Here is a 12,682-nt window from a genome sequence, read left to right on the forward strand (position 1 = left end):
TTCAGGGACCGCAGGCAAAGAAAACAGTTTAAGTAACAATGTATACAACAGAAAGGGATTGTGGGGGGGTGACTGAGGTACCATGTGAGAGAGGGTAGACTACCCGGGCCACAAGGGTTGAGAATGGTCGTGGCCACTTTATATCTATAAAGAACATAATATAATATAGAACATATAGGACTGTGTCCAAGCAATAAAAACATAGACAAAAAAAATTAAAGGGGGGGAATAATAAAGGGAGAGGAAATAAAAAAAAAAAAGGGGGAGGGGGGGGGTAATACGGGAGAGCTAGTTAATTTAACTTAACTATAACAGTAGTAACAGAAATAGATACAACATTGAATTGAATTTTGGACGGAGGTCAAATCCTCCGCAGCCTTCGCTCTTCACGCGGCACGGGGGTACTGCTCCGGCATTTAGTGGGCAAACCACTGCAGGAAGTCCCCCCAGGTCAGGGAGGATCTCTGTCCATAGTGCGCTGGCGGGTCACTCTCGTCCAGTCAGGAAGGGGAGGTTGAGAGTGTGGCGATTTAGACGATGAGGTCGCCAGGTCGGCTGCAGATGATACTGGGAGAAGGTCCAGCTTTGCCAGAAACTCCTGTCCTTGGATCAGAGTCTTGACAGAGTGTACAGAGTTGTTGACTGAGACGTGGAGCTTAAAGGGGAATCCCCACCTGTACCTAATCTGGTGCTGTCGCAGGACCCTGGTGACCGGTTGGAGGTCCCGCCGTTTTTGGATAGTGGAGGGAGCCAGATCCTGAAAGATCTGTAACTGCAGACCTTTAAACAGGATCTCTGGGGAATCCCGGACAGAAGATAGGATTTTCTCTTTTGAGCGGAAATAGTGGAAACGGACAATGACGTCCCTGGGTGGTTGAGCGGGAGACGGCTTTGCACGAAGTGCTCTATGGGCCCTATCACATAGACACTCTTCGTCTGTGAGATCTGGTACGAGGTGTATGAAGAATTCTCTCAAGAATGACGGCAGCGATGGGCCGAGGACCGATTCTGGAATATTGCGTATTCGTAAGTTATTTCTACGCGAGCGATTTTCCTGGTCCTCCTGTCGCTCTTTGAGGGACTCCATTTCCTCGTGCAACCTAATGAGTTCTCTGTCGAGGCGGCGTTGGGAGCTGCAGAGATCATCAGTCTTTGTTTCCAATGCATCCGTTCGGTTGCCGAGAGCTGTCAGGTCTGATTTAAATTCTGCGATCGCGTTAGAAAGTTCTTGTTTGAACGCATGCTGCACTCCCTCCAGTAGGCTCGACATTACCGCCTGAATCTGGGGATCGATACCCGCTTCTGAAGAGCACGGAGAGGGGGGAGAGCTTGTGGCCATGTTGGGGTTCTGCGGGCCCTTAGACTTTGAGCCAAAGAAGTTAGACGGTGCTTGCGTTACTTTCTTGTTCTTGGACATAATGGAATATATAAAATAAAATAGAAGGGGGATAGTAGTGGGGGAAAAAAGAAAAAAGGAGGAAAAAATATTGGAGAGGACACAGTCCGTAGGTTGTATAGCAGTCAAACCGCCCAGGCAGGTCAAATTGCTGACTTACCGCTCCATCCCAGGCTCCTATGGAGACGGGAAAGCAAGTGTTTCAGGCTTTAGGGAGCTTGAAGGGCGGAGGCGGGAGCCGCAGTGAGTTCGTTAAGAGTAACCGAGGTCCAAATTGCGACTGTTTCCAAGCTTCCGTTAGTGTAGGGCAAGTAGCCAACAGCAGCGGCCACCAGAGGGGTGCAAGTATGTTAGCTTCAGGTACACCAACTTCGGAGTTGGGAGGAAGGTGCCAGGGAATATTACATATAAAGTCCAGCTACCTCATTATGGCACGCGTAGTATTTTATTCTAATGTATTAAATCATCATGCAAGTGATTCGAGGATATGTGGATCTGAGTGTCACAATAATGGAGCCGTAACTCTGTCAGGTGCTATCCCTGCAGCTGTGGGAAGTCATAGCCCAACCTTTTATCCAGTGGCCCAGGTACACATGGTAAGTATTAAAGCATTTTCATGGCTGTCTCAGCTACGGGCAGTAGTGCGAGCAGGTTCTGCAATCTGTATTCCAGGTAGGTTGGGTACAGAAGGTTATGCCGCCTTCTTGCGCCTTGTCTCAGGTAAGCACCCACAGGATCCCCAGTGCAGCTGGAGTGTGGAGGATCCCTCAACAGGGGAACAGCCCGGGATGAGCGCCGGTGTCTCAGCTGCTCCAGGCTTGTGTGCGGCAGCAGTATTAACAGGCGCCTTCACCAGTGGTGTAGGGGCTTCAGCAGTAGATATCGGTCCAGTGCCAAGGGGACAGCGTCAGCGGTGGTCCCGTCAGAGGTGCTGCGACGAGCGGCCGCAGGTTCGGAGCTTCTGGTTCCCCCTCCAGGCAGGATCAGAAATTGAGGCCCCGGTCTTGAGGTGGAGGCAGGCCACAACCCGCAGGAGCGTTTTCCAACACTCCCCGGGTCCGCGGCGCTAATCAGTCCACCTCGGGGGGGTATGCAAGGGTGAGGGGAAGGTATATGGAATTAAAGGGCTGGTAGGAAGGGGCAGGGAGAGAATTTTGGCCCAAAAAAGACGGGAGCTTGGGAGTTCTGCTGCCACTCTCCTCAGCCGCCTGGTCACACCTCCCCAGGGAGGGAGTGTCTTAACGGAGCTGGAGCCCCTGCGTATTGTCCCACGAGGGTACCCCGGTATTGAGGGGTACAAGGGGCCGATCAGTGCGGGGTTCCCACCAACCCCCCAGCAGCAGGAACCAGGTGGAGTGAGATGGTCAGCCAGGCAGCAGGGGCGAGGGCTGCGTTGACGTTGGTGGGTCGCCTCAGTGGGCTCAGAGCGTCCCCCGACCCGACCCGATATCAAACAAGGGGGGTACTGCCGGGTAGAGCAGATGGCAGGTAGGGGGGCCCAGCCGGGTGCTGTAGATGTGGCCACAAATGTGTCCCCGGGCCTCAGAGGAGCAGAGCTAAGGCAGCAGCCGGGGAAGCACTTAAGCCCATTCTATCCCCTTAAGCATATATTGCATGCACCAGCGCCTGTGCCTCGGGGGACCAGGGCCCGGCCATGGCGCCTGTCAACGGAGCTCCGGAACCAGTTACGTAGAGGAGCAGGAGGAGAGCGGGTGCCGGCGGGTAGGTCTGTGAAGCCCGAGCGGCCAGCCGCACAGGGCCGCGGGACCCAGGCTGCCGAGGGGAAGGAGGGGGCGAGGGGGGCGATACGCGGCAGGCGGCCTGGCGGCTCCGGGAGACAGCGGGTATGAAGATCGCCGCCGGAGCTCCGGTGTCAGAGCGGACTCACCCTCGCGCCCGGATTCAGCCCCCGGCCGTCTGGGGAGGGTGCAGGGGAGCCGGGTAGAGCTTCGGGAGGCTGATGGTAACTGCTGGATGCCAAGCCGCGACGGAGCCCCACTTCCGGATCTCCGACCCGGGTCATCCTCAAACTCCAGGCCCCGGTTTCACGCTGGGGGAAGACCGCAATCCGCAGGAGTGCTGAAAAGCACTCCCCGACTCTGCGGGTCCCCCACAGCGGCTATAGAAACACAGTAGAGGGCTCAGAGGGCAAAATGGAGTATCCAGGGATCAGGTAGGATGGGTAAGAGGCAGTAGAAGGGCCACATTCACAGGAGCTGGAGAGAAGCACTTCCACTCTCCACCATAGCCAGGTCACGCCCCAAAGGGAGACATTCTTTTTGGAGAAGACCTCAACAAGATAGCGGCTTCTGCTAAAACAGTTTGTCTTCCTAGTACTGCTCCTTCAGTACCGAAGGCGAAGAGTACTTCCTTTCGATCCTTTTGTCCTTCAGGGAAAGCAAAGGGTCAGGCGTACCCGAAACAGGCCCGCACTTCCAGGCCCACTAAGCCCAAGCCCAAACGAGCCTGGGCTGCCTGTCAGCCTGCTTCCAAAACTGACAATCCTGCTGCATGACGGGGCGGGCCTCCATCTGGGGAATCCCAGGGTGGGGGGCCGACTTCTTGGGTTTACCTAGGAATGGTTGAAGACCACTTCAGATTTCTGGGCACGGGAAGTCATCACTCGAGGTTACGCCGTATCCTTCAAGAATCGTTCCCCTCACCGATTTTGCCTGACAGACGTCCCTTCGGATCAGGTAAAGGCAAAAACTCTTCATTCGGTAGTACAGTCCCTCCTGGACACAGGAGTGGTGGTACAGGTGCCTCTGGCTCAGAGAGACAAGGGGTACTATTCACAGCTGTTTCTAGTCCCGAAACCGAATGGGTCCTCCCAGCCCATTCTCAACCTCAAGTCCTTGAACAAATTTGTGAGAGTCTCCAAGTTTGTATGGAAACTCTTCGCTCTATTGTTCTGGCCTTGGAGCCCTGGGATTATATGGTCTCGCTGGACATACAGGATGCTTAACTGCATATTCCTATTGCAATGTCGCATCAGCAGTACCTGAGGTTCGCGGTTGGCAACCTCCATTACCAATTTTGGGCGTTACCTTTTGGTTTGAGCACGGCTCTGCGAGTCTTCACCAGGGCGGTAATGACGGCTATACTCTGCCGTCAAGAGGTCAGGATCCTACCGTATTTGAACGACTTGTTGATCCTGGCGAATTCCCCATTCTCCTGCACCATCTGGATCTGACTGTCCAGTTTCTGCAAACCCACAGGTGGCTCATCAACTGGAAGAAATATTCCATGGTCCCTGCTCAGAGCATGGTGCACCTGGAGGCGTAACCAGTGGTTGTTCCTGTCTCAGGAGAAAGTCCTGAAACTTCAGGACAGGATTCAATGCTTCCTATCTCGTCCGCGAGTGTCGATACATTAGGCGATGCAAGTGTTAGGTCTCATGGTGTTGACTTTCGACTTGGTGGAGTACGCTCAATTCCATTCCCGCCCTCTGCAGAAGCTGATTCTTGCCAAGTGGGATGGCCTGCTACATTGGATCAGGTCTCAAATTGTCTTGTCTCCGGAGATCCACCTGTCACTGAGCTGGTAGCTTCAGGACCAACGATTGAGCAGGGGTCATCCCTTCTGGATCTCCAACTGGGTCCTTCTGACGATGGATGCCAGTCTGAGAGGTTGGGGCGCAGTGTTGGAGCAACACTCCCTTCAGGGTTGGTGGACCAAAGAGGAGTCTCTGCTCCCGATAAACATTCTGGAATTGCGGGCAGTATTCAATGCGTTAACACTAGCCCAGCATGTGATACAGAACAGACCTGTTCAGGTGCAATCGGACAATGTCACCACGGTGGCATACATAAATCATCAAGGCGGCACTCGAAGCTGCGTGGCAATGAGGGAAGTATCATGAATTCTTCAGTGGGCAGAGCGCCATCTGCCAGCCATATCGGCAGTGTTCATTCCGGGGGTTCTGAAATGGGAAGCGGACTTTCTCAGTCATCAGGACGTACACGCCGGAGAGTGGAGCCTCCATCCAGAAGTGTTTCAACTCCTCGTGGACAAGTGGGGCCTTCCAGATGTGGACCTGGTGGCGTCTCGACACAATCACAAGGTTCCGGTCTTCGGAAAAAGGACAAGGGATCCTCAAGCAGCATTCGTGGACGCACTGGCAATTCCATGGAACTTTCAACTGCCATACGTGTTCCCTCCAGTGTCACTCCTGTCCAGAGTACTAAGGAAGTTCAAGCAAGGAGGAATCGCTTCTGATCGCTTCCGCGTGGCCCAGACGGCATTGGTTCTCAGACCTTCAGGGTCCAGGGTCTCTCGATAGAGCATCCCCTCCTATTCCGCAGTGCCCAGATCTTCTCGTTCAGGTCCCCTGTGTGTATCAGGATTTATCCCGGTTGGCCTTGACGGCGTGGCTCTTGAAGCTTCCATCTTGAGGGCCAAAGGATTTTATGAGGCGGTCATTCAAACCATGTTGAAGCCACCGGAAACCAGCTTCTGCTCAGATTTATCACAGGGTATGGAATTCTTACTTTGCTTGGAGCGCATCTCACAATTATGACGCTTACAAGCTTAGTATGGCCAAACTTTTGGCCTTTCTACAACAGGGCCTGGATTTAGGCCTTCGTCTGGCCTCCATCAAGGTTCATATTTCTGCCTTGTCTGTGTGGTTCCAGAGAAAAATTGCTACTTTACCTGATGTTCATACATTTACTCAGGGTGTGTTGCGGATTCAACCTCCTTACGTCCCGACTGTGGCTCCTTGGGACTTGTCGGTGGTTCTAGAGACGTTGCAAGGGTCTCCGTTTGAGACTCTTGAATTGGCAGACATTAAGTGGCTTTCTCTTAAGGTATTGTTTCTGCTAGCTATTGCCTCTGCTAGACGGGTGTCAGATTTGGGTGCCCTGTCTTGTAGGTCCCTTTATCTGATTTTTCACCGTGACCGGGCGGTACTTAGAACGCGTCCCGGGTTCCTACCTAAGGTGGTGTCTTCTTTCCACCTTAATCAGGAGATTGTGGTTCCAGCATTTGACTCTCCTGAGCTGTCTTCCAAAGAGCGGTCTTTGGATGTGGTACGGGCTCTCCGTATCTATGTGAAGAGAACTGCCTCCATTCATGAAGTCGGATTCTCTGTTCGTTCTATTTGGTTTTCACAAATCTGGCTGGCCTGCTCACAAGCAGACCTTGGGCAAATGGATTAGAATGGTGATTGCACATGCTTATGTACAGGCTGGCCTTCCAGCTCCTGCTACCAAAAAGGCCCATTCTACTCGGTCTGATGGACCTTTTTGGGCGGCCCGCTGTGGTGCGACCCTTGAACAGTCGTGCAAGGCGGCTACATGGTCCTCAGTGAACACGTTTATAAGGTTCTATGCCTTTGATACTTCCACCTCCCTGGATGCTTCCTTTGGACGACGGGTTCTTATGCCCGCTACAGTGCATCCCCTCCCATAAGGAACTGCTTTAGGACATCCCCAATGTCATTCCCTGTGGAGCCCAGTGTATCCCGCAGCAGAAAACGAGATTTATGGTTACAACTTACCTTTGTTTTTTTTTCAAATTTTTTTTATTGAAGCATCAATAAACTATTATTCAGACATTGTGACAAATCGTAATGAGATTTTCCGGATTACAAAAGGTCATCATACATGAACAGGAAATAAGAAACCTCATCGCACAGTTGGGTGATACAATGTCACAGCAGTGGGTTATTAGATATGTGTATACATATGCACGCTCTGTAATTGTACCAAAACCAGAAATATCACAGTCATATTCAATGTTTGCCGCGTCACCAGTGTCCCGCCATCTCCCCCCCCCGCCACCCCCGGCCGGAACAGGCCTCATTGAAGACACCCCCTCCCGCCTCTGTTGTTCATTAAAGTATAGTATTACAGAGGAATCGGAGGGTCATTTGCTGCCACTTGTAACATGTACCAAGTCGTGTCTTTTAGACTATTGTGAATTTGTGTTCGTATTGGCAATGATAAAGTGGCTATGTATGTCTCCCATGTGAGGAAAAACCTCTCCACCTTAGCCTCCCTATCCAAAGTTACCTCAATCCACTGCATTCTAAATAGATAATGTAATTTAGCTTTAAAGAGTGACAATAGTGGCTGAGATGGTTGTAACCAGGTTTGCAAAATGGTCTTGCAGCCCACCGCTCCTATAGCTAACAGAAGACGTTTGCCGCCATATGATGTGCGAGCATTGGGGGGGAGCATGCCAAACAGAGCCCATTCTGGTGTCAGAGGGATATAATTAACCAAATTTTCAGTCGAATATTTTCTAACCTGAATCCAAAAACTTCGGATTATGGGGCAATCCCAAAGACAGTGAAATAAGTCTGCTGAGCTAGCTCCACATTTATAACAATTGGAATTTGGCGATTCCCCTATTAAAAATCTTCTATTTGGAGACAAATAGGCTCTATGTAAAATATTCAAAAACATAGCCGTATATGAGGAGTAAGGTAATAATGCACATGCCTTAGCATGAGAGCATAATATATCGTTCGAAGACACATTAGGAAGTTGGGAGAGCCACGGGATGAGGTTCTTTTCAGACTTATCTGGTATAAACACCTGACGTATGCAGTTATATGTTAAGGAAATAGCTTTTTTTGTTAAGCATTGGTTTTGTAGTAGTGTGTCTAGTGGGTTATTCCAATCCAAAGGTGAAAAAGGTCTTATAATAGCACTAATATAATGCTGAGCCTGAAGGAATGCAATAGGGTGGCTCGCCAACCATGGATATTTTTCCCTTGCCTCCTGGAACGTGGAGGGCCTCCCCGCCGCCCCATTCACTAGTCCCCTCACGGTGTTCACCGCATAGGTTTCCCAGATGGAAAAGGGATAAGAAGCCTGACCATTCTGAAATTCGGGATTGTCACTAAAAGTGAGGAACAGAGATTTATATGCATTTAATCCAAATTTATGTCTCAATACATGCCATGTTTTCCTAGTGTGCCATAGCAGTGGATTATCACGTAATTCCGTTGGGATTTCTTGATCATGCATATGAAGGAAGCTGGTAAGATTGATATCCCCCAGAAACTCTCTTTCTAAAGAAGTGTTCGCATAGAGGTCCCGACCGTGCAACCAATCTTTAATGTATCTCGTATGTGTTGCGTAAGAGTACAATTGAACATCAGGAAAATTAATTCACCCATTATTTTTTGTTTGTTGCAATTTATTCAATCCTATTCTCGGATGCCTACCCTTCCAAATAAATTGTCTAAAGCTACGATTAATTGATTGTGCGTCTTTATTGGAAATTACATAAGGAAGCGCCTGTATCAGAAACATTAATCTTGGAAATGAAATCATCTTGATAAGATTGGCCCTGCCCAGATATGACAATAACAAATTCTTCCAGCCATCCAATTCTGTTGCTATGGAGCGTATCACTGAAGAAAAATTAAGGTCATAAAGGAAAAAGGATTGCAAGAGATCTTAACCCCAAGGTAGGTGAAGTGTTGGCGAGCCCACATTATAGGGATGTTGGACTTAAACGATACACGAGAGGAGGGGTTTCCAAGACGAAGCGCCACTGATTTGGACGTATTAACTTCGAAGCCAGACACCAGTGCAAAATCAGCCAGAAGAGAAAATATTCTCTAAAGAGACTCAGAGGGATCGTGTACAAACAGCAAGATATCCGCAAAAGCGGTTAACTTTATTTCTCCATGACCGATTTTAATTCCCCGAAAGTAGTTTCCCTCTTGCAAGATTTGGAGCAGTGGATCTATGGCTAGGTTAAATAAAATAGGGTATAGGGGGCAACCCTGTCTGGTGCCTCTCATCATAACAATTGGGTTGCTGCAACATCCATTTATCAGCAAGGAGGTGGAGGGGCTAGTGTAGATATATTTTATAAAATTAACAAAAACGGAATCAAATTGTCGCACCTGAAGAACTCGTAGTAAGTGCGGCCACAGGACAGTATCAAACGCCTTAGTTGTATCTAAGTTTAAGAGAATATTTTGAGTGCTAGATTCTCCATAGGATTTCACCACTGCCGCTATTGTTGTTCGAATTCCTTTCACCAAGTGTTTGTTACGGACAAACCCCAACTGGTGATCTGTAAGGAGCTGAGGGAGCAGCGACTGAAGTCTGTCAGCCATAATTTTTGTCAGTAGTTTAATGTCTGTATTGAGTAACGTGATTGGTCTATATGACTCAATTAGCTGGGGGTCTCGTTGTGGCTTGGGAATCAGGACTGTATGCGCGTTATTAAAATGCGGAAAAATTGTATTATTGTGTAGAATGTCGTTGAACAATTCTTCTAAAGAGGGGGCTATGTGTCCCTGTAATATTTTATAATATTCGTTGGACAGCCCATCCGGGCCTGGTGATTTGTGCAATTTCAGATTGGAGATAGCATTTGTTATTTCCTCAAGTGTTATATCTTGTTGAAAGATTTCATTTTGAGAGCTTGATAATTTGGGAAGATGTGCCTCCGATATTATACGATCATGCAATACCTGATCAAATGGGCGGGTATCATAAAGATTGGAAAAATATGTTTCAAAGTGTTCCAGGATACGTGATGTTACCGTGTCAATTGATGTCGAATTTGGGTCTTTAATGGCAGTAATTAACCTCTTTGGGGCTTGTAGTTTAGACATAGTGGCTAATAAACGGCCAGGTTTGTTGCCCCATCGAAAATATTTAGATTTTGAAAAGGTCAGATCGCGCTGTGCTTGAGATAGTAGAAAATCGTCCAATAATTGACGTGCTTGTGTGTATGCCAACTGAGTATCTGGGGAGGGGGAATTTATATGAGTGTTTAAAGCAGCCGTTAATGAGGCATGAAGAGTCTAATACTGTGCTGCGGCTTTTTTTTTCTGTTTGGAAACATACTCTATTATGCACCCTCTCATGGTAGCCTTAGAGGCTCCCCAAAATATGGACGGTCGCTCCCAGTAGTCGATATTGTCATCAGTAAAAGTCATCCAGCTGTTCATAAGAAACAAACGAAATTCTTCTGAATTGTATAGATAAGCCGGGAATCTCCATTGTTTGAAATTCCCAGCCGATGTGGATCTCGTGAGATGAAGTGTAATTGGGGCATGGTCAGAGACCAGAATAGTATGAATGTCTGCTTTTACAACTTTTGAGACCAACGAATCACTTATTAGAAAAGAATCTATTCTCGACCAGGAGCCATGTACTGCTGAAAAGAAGGTGTAAGAATGGTCAGTTGGGTTAAAAAGTCTCCAAATGTCACTAAGTTGTAGTGTTGTTCTTAAGAAGTGTCTTTGTTTGCAAGAAGACAATAAAGGATTTTGTGGAGTAGGCTGTTTATCAATCATGGGGTTATCGACTGAGTTAAAATCCCCCGCAACGATTAGATGACCGTTTTGCCGTTGTGCCAAAGTTTGTTTTAAAGTTTGTAAAAATTCAGCGGTTGAGACATTAGGTGCATATATATTAACCAGGGTGTAGTTCGTTCCCCATATAGTTGCATCTAATATTATAAATCTTCCCTCTGAGTCAAGCATGGAGTTAGTGATAGAGTATTGGACATTTTTTTTAAACAGAATGGACACTCCCCTAGTTTTTCTATGAAATTTGGAGGAGACACACTCTCCTAACCATGGAGCCCGTAGTGTTGAGTCACCTCCCGCCTCCCAATGCGTCTCTTGTAAAAACATGACGTCTGGACGAAATTTACGCAGATGGTTCACTACCCTTTTTCTCTTGATGGGGGAATTGAGGCCCCCCACGTTCCAGGATATCAATTTCAGAGGGGCTGCAGAAGCGGAAGGGGGAATAGGCTGAGAATCAGGATGCATTATCCAACACCCAATTTAGGGAACCAACCCGTCAAGATGTATGTGCAATTTGGAGGAACCCCCCCGTCCCAGCCATCGGGAGGGATCCAGCAACCAGGGGGGCGGGGAGAGGACACAGGCACCGGCAACAGCGACATCACATACCAACAATGCTTCAATCCACTTTTTCTACATTTTCCATAACCAAACATTATAAGGGTGGTCAACACACTTAGAGTGGCGACACCCATGAACAAATACCAAAGAAACATGAGAAAAAATAAAATGAAATAAAAAATAAGGAACAATTAGGTAAAAAATACCACCAGAGAAAGAGAAAGAAAGAAAAGCGAAGAAAAAAAGACAGTCATATTGAGTAGCCTTATAACATCCAATGACATTACATTTCAATGTGTATGAGTATATATAAGAATATGTATTTAGAGGTTAAGGGGTCCCCCTGCATTAAGCGCCCTATTAAAATGGGTTTTCGCAAGTACTGGATCAGAGAAAAAAATATCACGACCGTTCTCCTGTACCCGTAATTTAGCCGGATACAGTAGCTGAAATCGTGTACCCTTGTCATGGAGTAATTTGCACACCTCCACAAATTCCCTCCTTTTTTGGGAGACCGAGGCCGAAAAATCCTGGAAGATTAAAATTTTCGACCCCTCTACCTCCAAGCGTGGGATCTTGCGATAAGCTCTCAAAATTGCCTCCTTCATACGGTAGTCCAAATACTTCGCTATAACAGGTCGTGGTCTAGTTGCAGAATCAGCCCTCTCTGGACCTAACCTGTGTGCACGTTCAATATGTGCTAGGAAGGGGGGATCCTGGGCTCGTAATTCCTTCGGGAGGGCAGTTGTAAGGAATTCAAGGAGTTTAGGACCCTTTACTGTTTCGGGAATACCAATGAAACGGAGATTGTTTCGTCTATGACGATTTTCCATGTCATCTACCTTGGCCTGGAGGTTTTGAATAGAGGTAGTTTGGGTATCGACTAACTGCTATAGGGCATTAGTACGATCTTCGGAATCACTGGTCCTTTGTTCTAGAGAAGCGATTCGGGTAGTATTGGTGTCTATTTTAGTTAAAGCTGCGTCGAATGCAGTTTGTAAGGTTTCTAGCTTTTTGTCAATTAACGGCATAATGATTTTAGAAATTTCCTGAGCCGTCTCAGCGGCCGATGGAATTTTTGAGACAGTGATGGGAGAGGGAGGGGCACTTAAGGAATCCTCCTCTTCTGAATTGCGTACCGGGGAAGAGGGCGCAGTAGACCGTCCCTGGTTGTTTTTAGATTTCCCCGCTCTCGTGCCCGAGCTTTGAGACTTTTGGGAACTGGTTCTGTTGTAATATTTATCCATTTTTCCCCCTTTTTTCTCTCTTTTTTTCCTCTACTTTCTATTCTAGATCAGTAAATGCTTTTTATTACAGCAAGGGTTTGCAGGTTTGGAAAAGGCTACTCAAAAAGATAGATTAAACCGACATTCAGTACAGTAATGCTACAAGGTGCTCAGAACAGTCATCAAAATTAACCTGCAACGGCGTCG

The sequence above is a fragment of the Pseudophryne corroboree genome, chromosome 1, assembly GCF_028390025.1.
Source record: "Pseudophryne corroboree isolate aPseCor3 chromosome 1, aPseCor3.hap2, whole genome shotgun sequence".
Lineage (NCBI taxonomy): Eukaryota > Metazoa > Chordata > Amphibia > Anura > Myobatrachidae > Pseudophryne > Pseudophryne corroboree.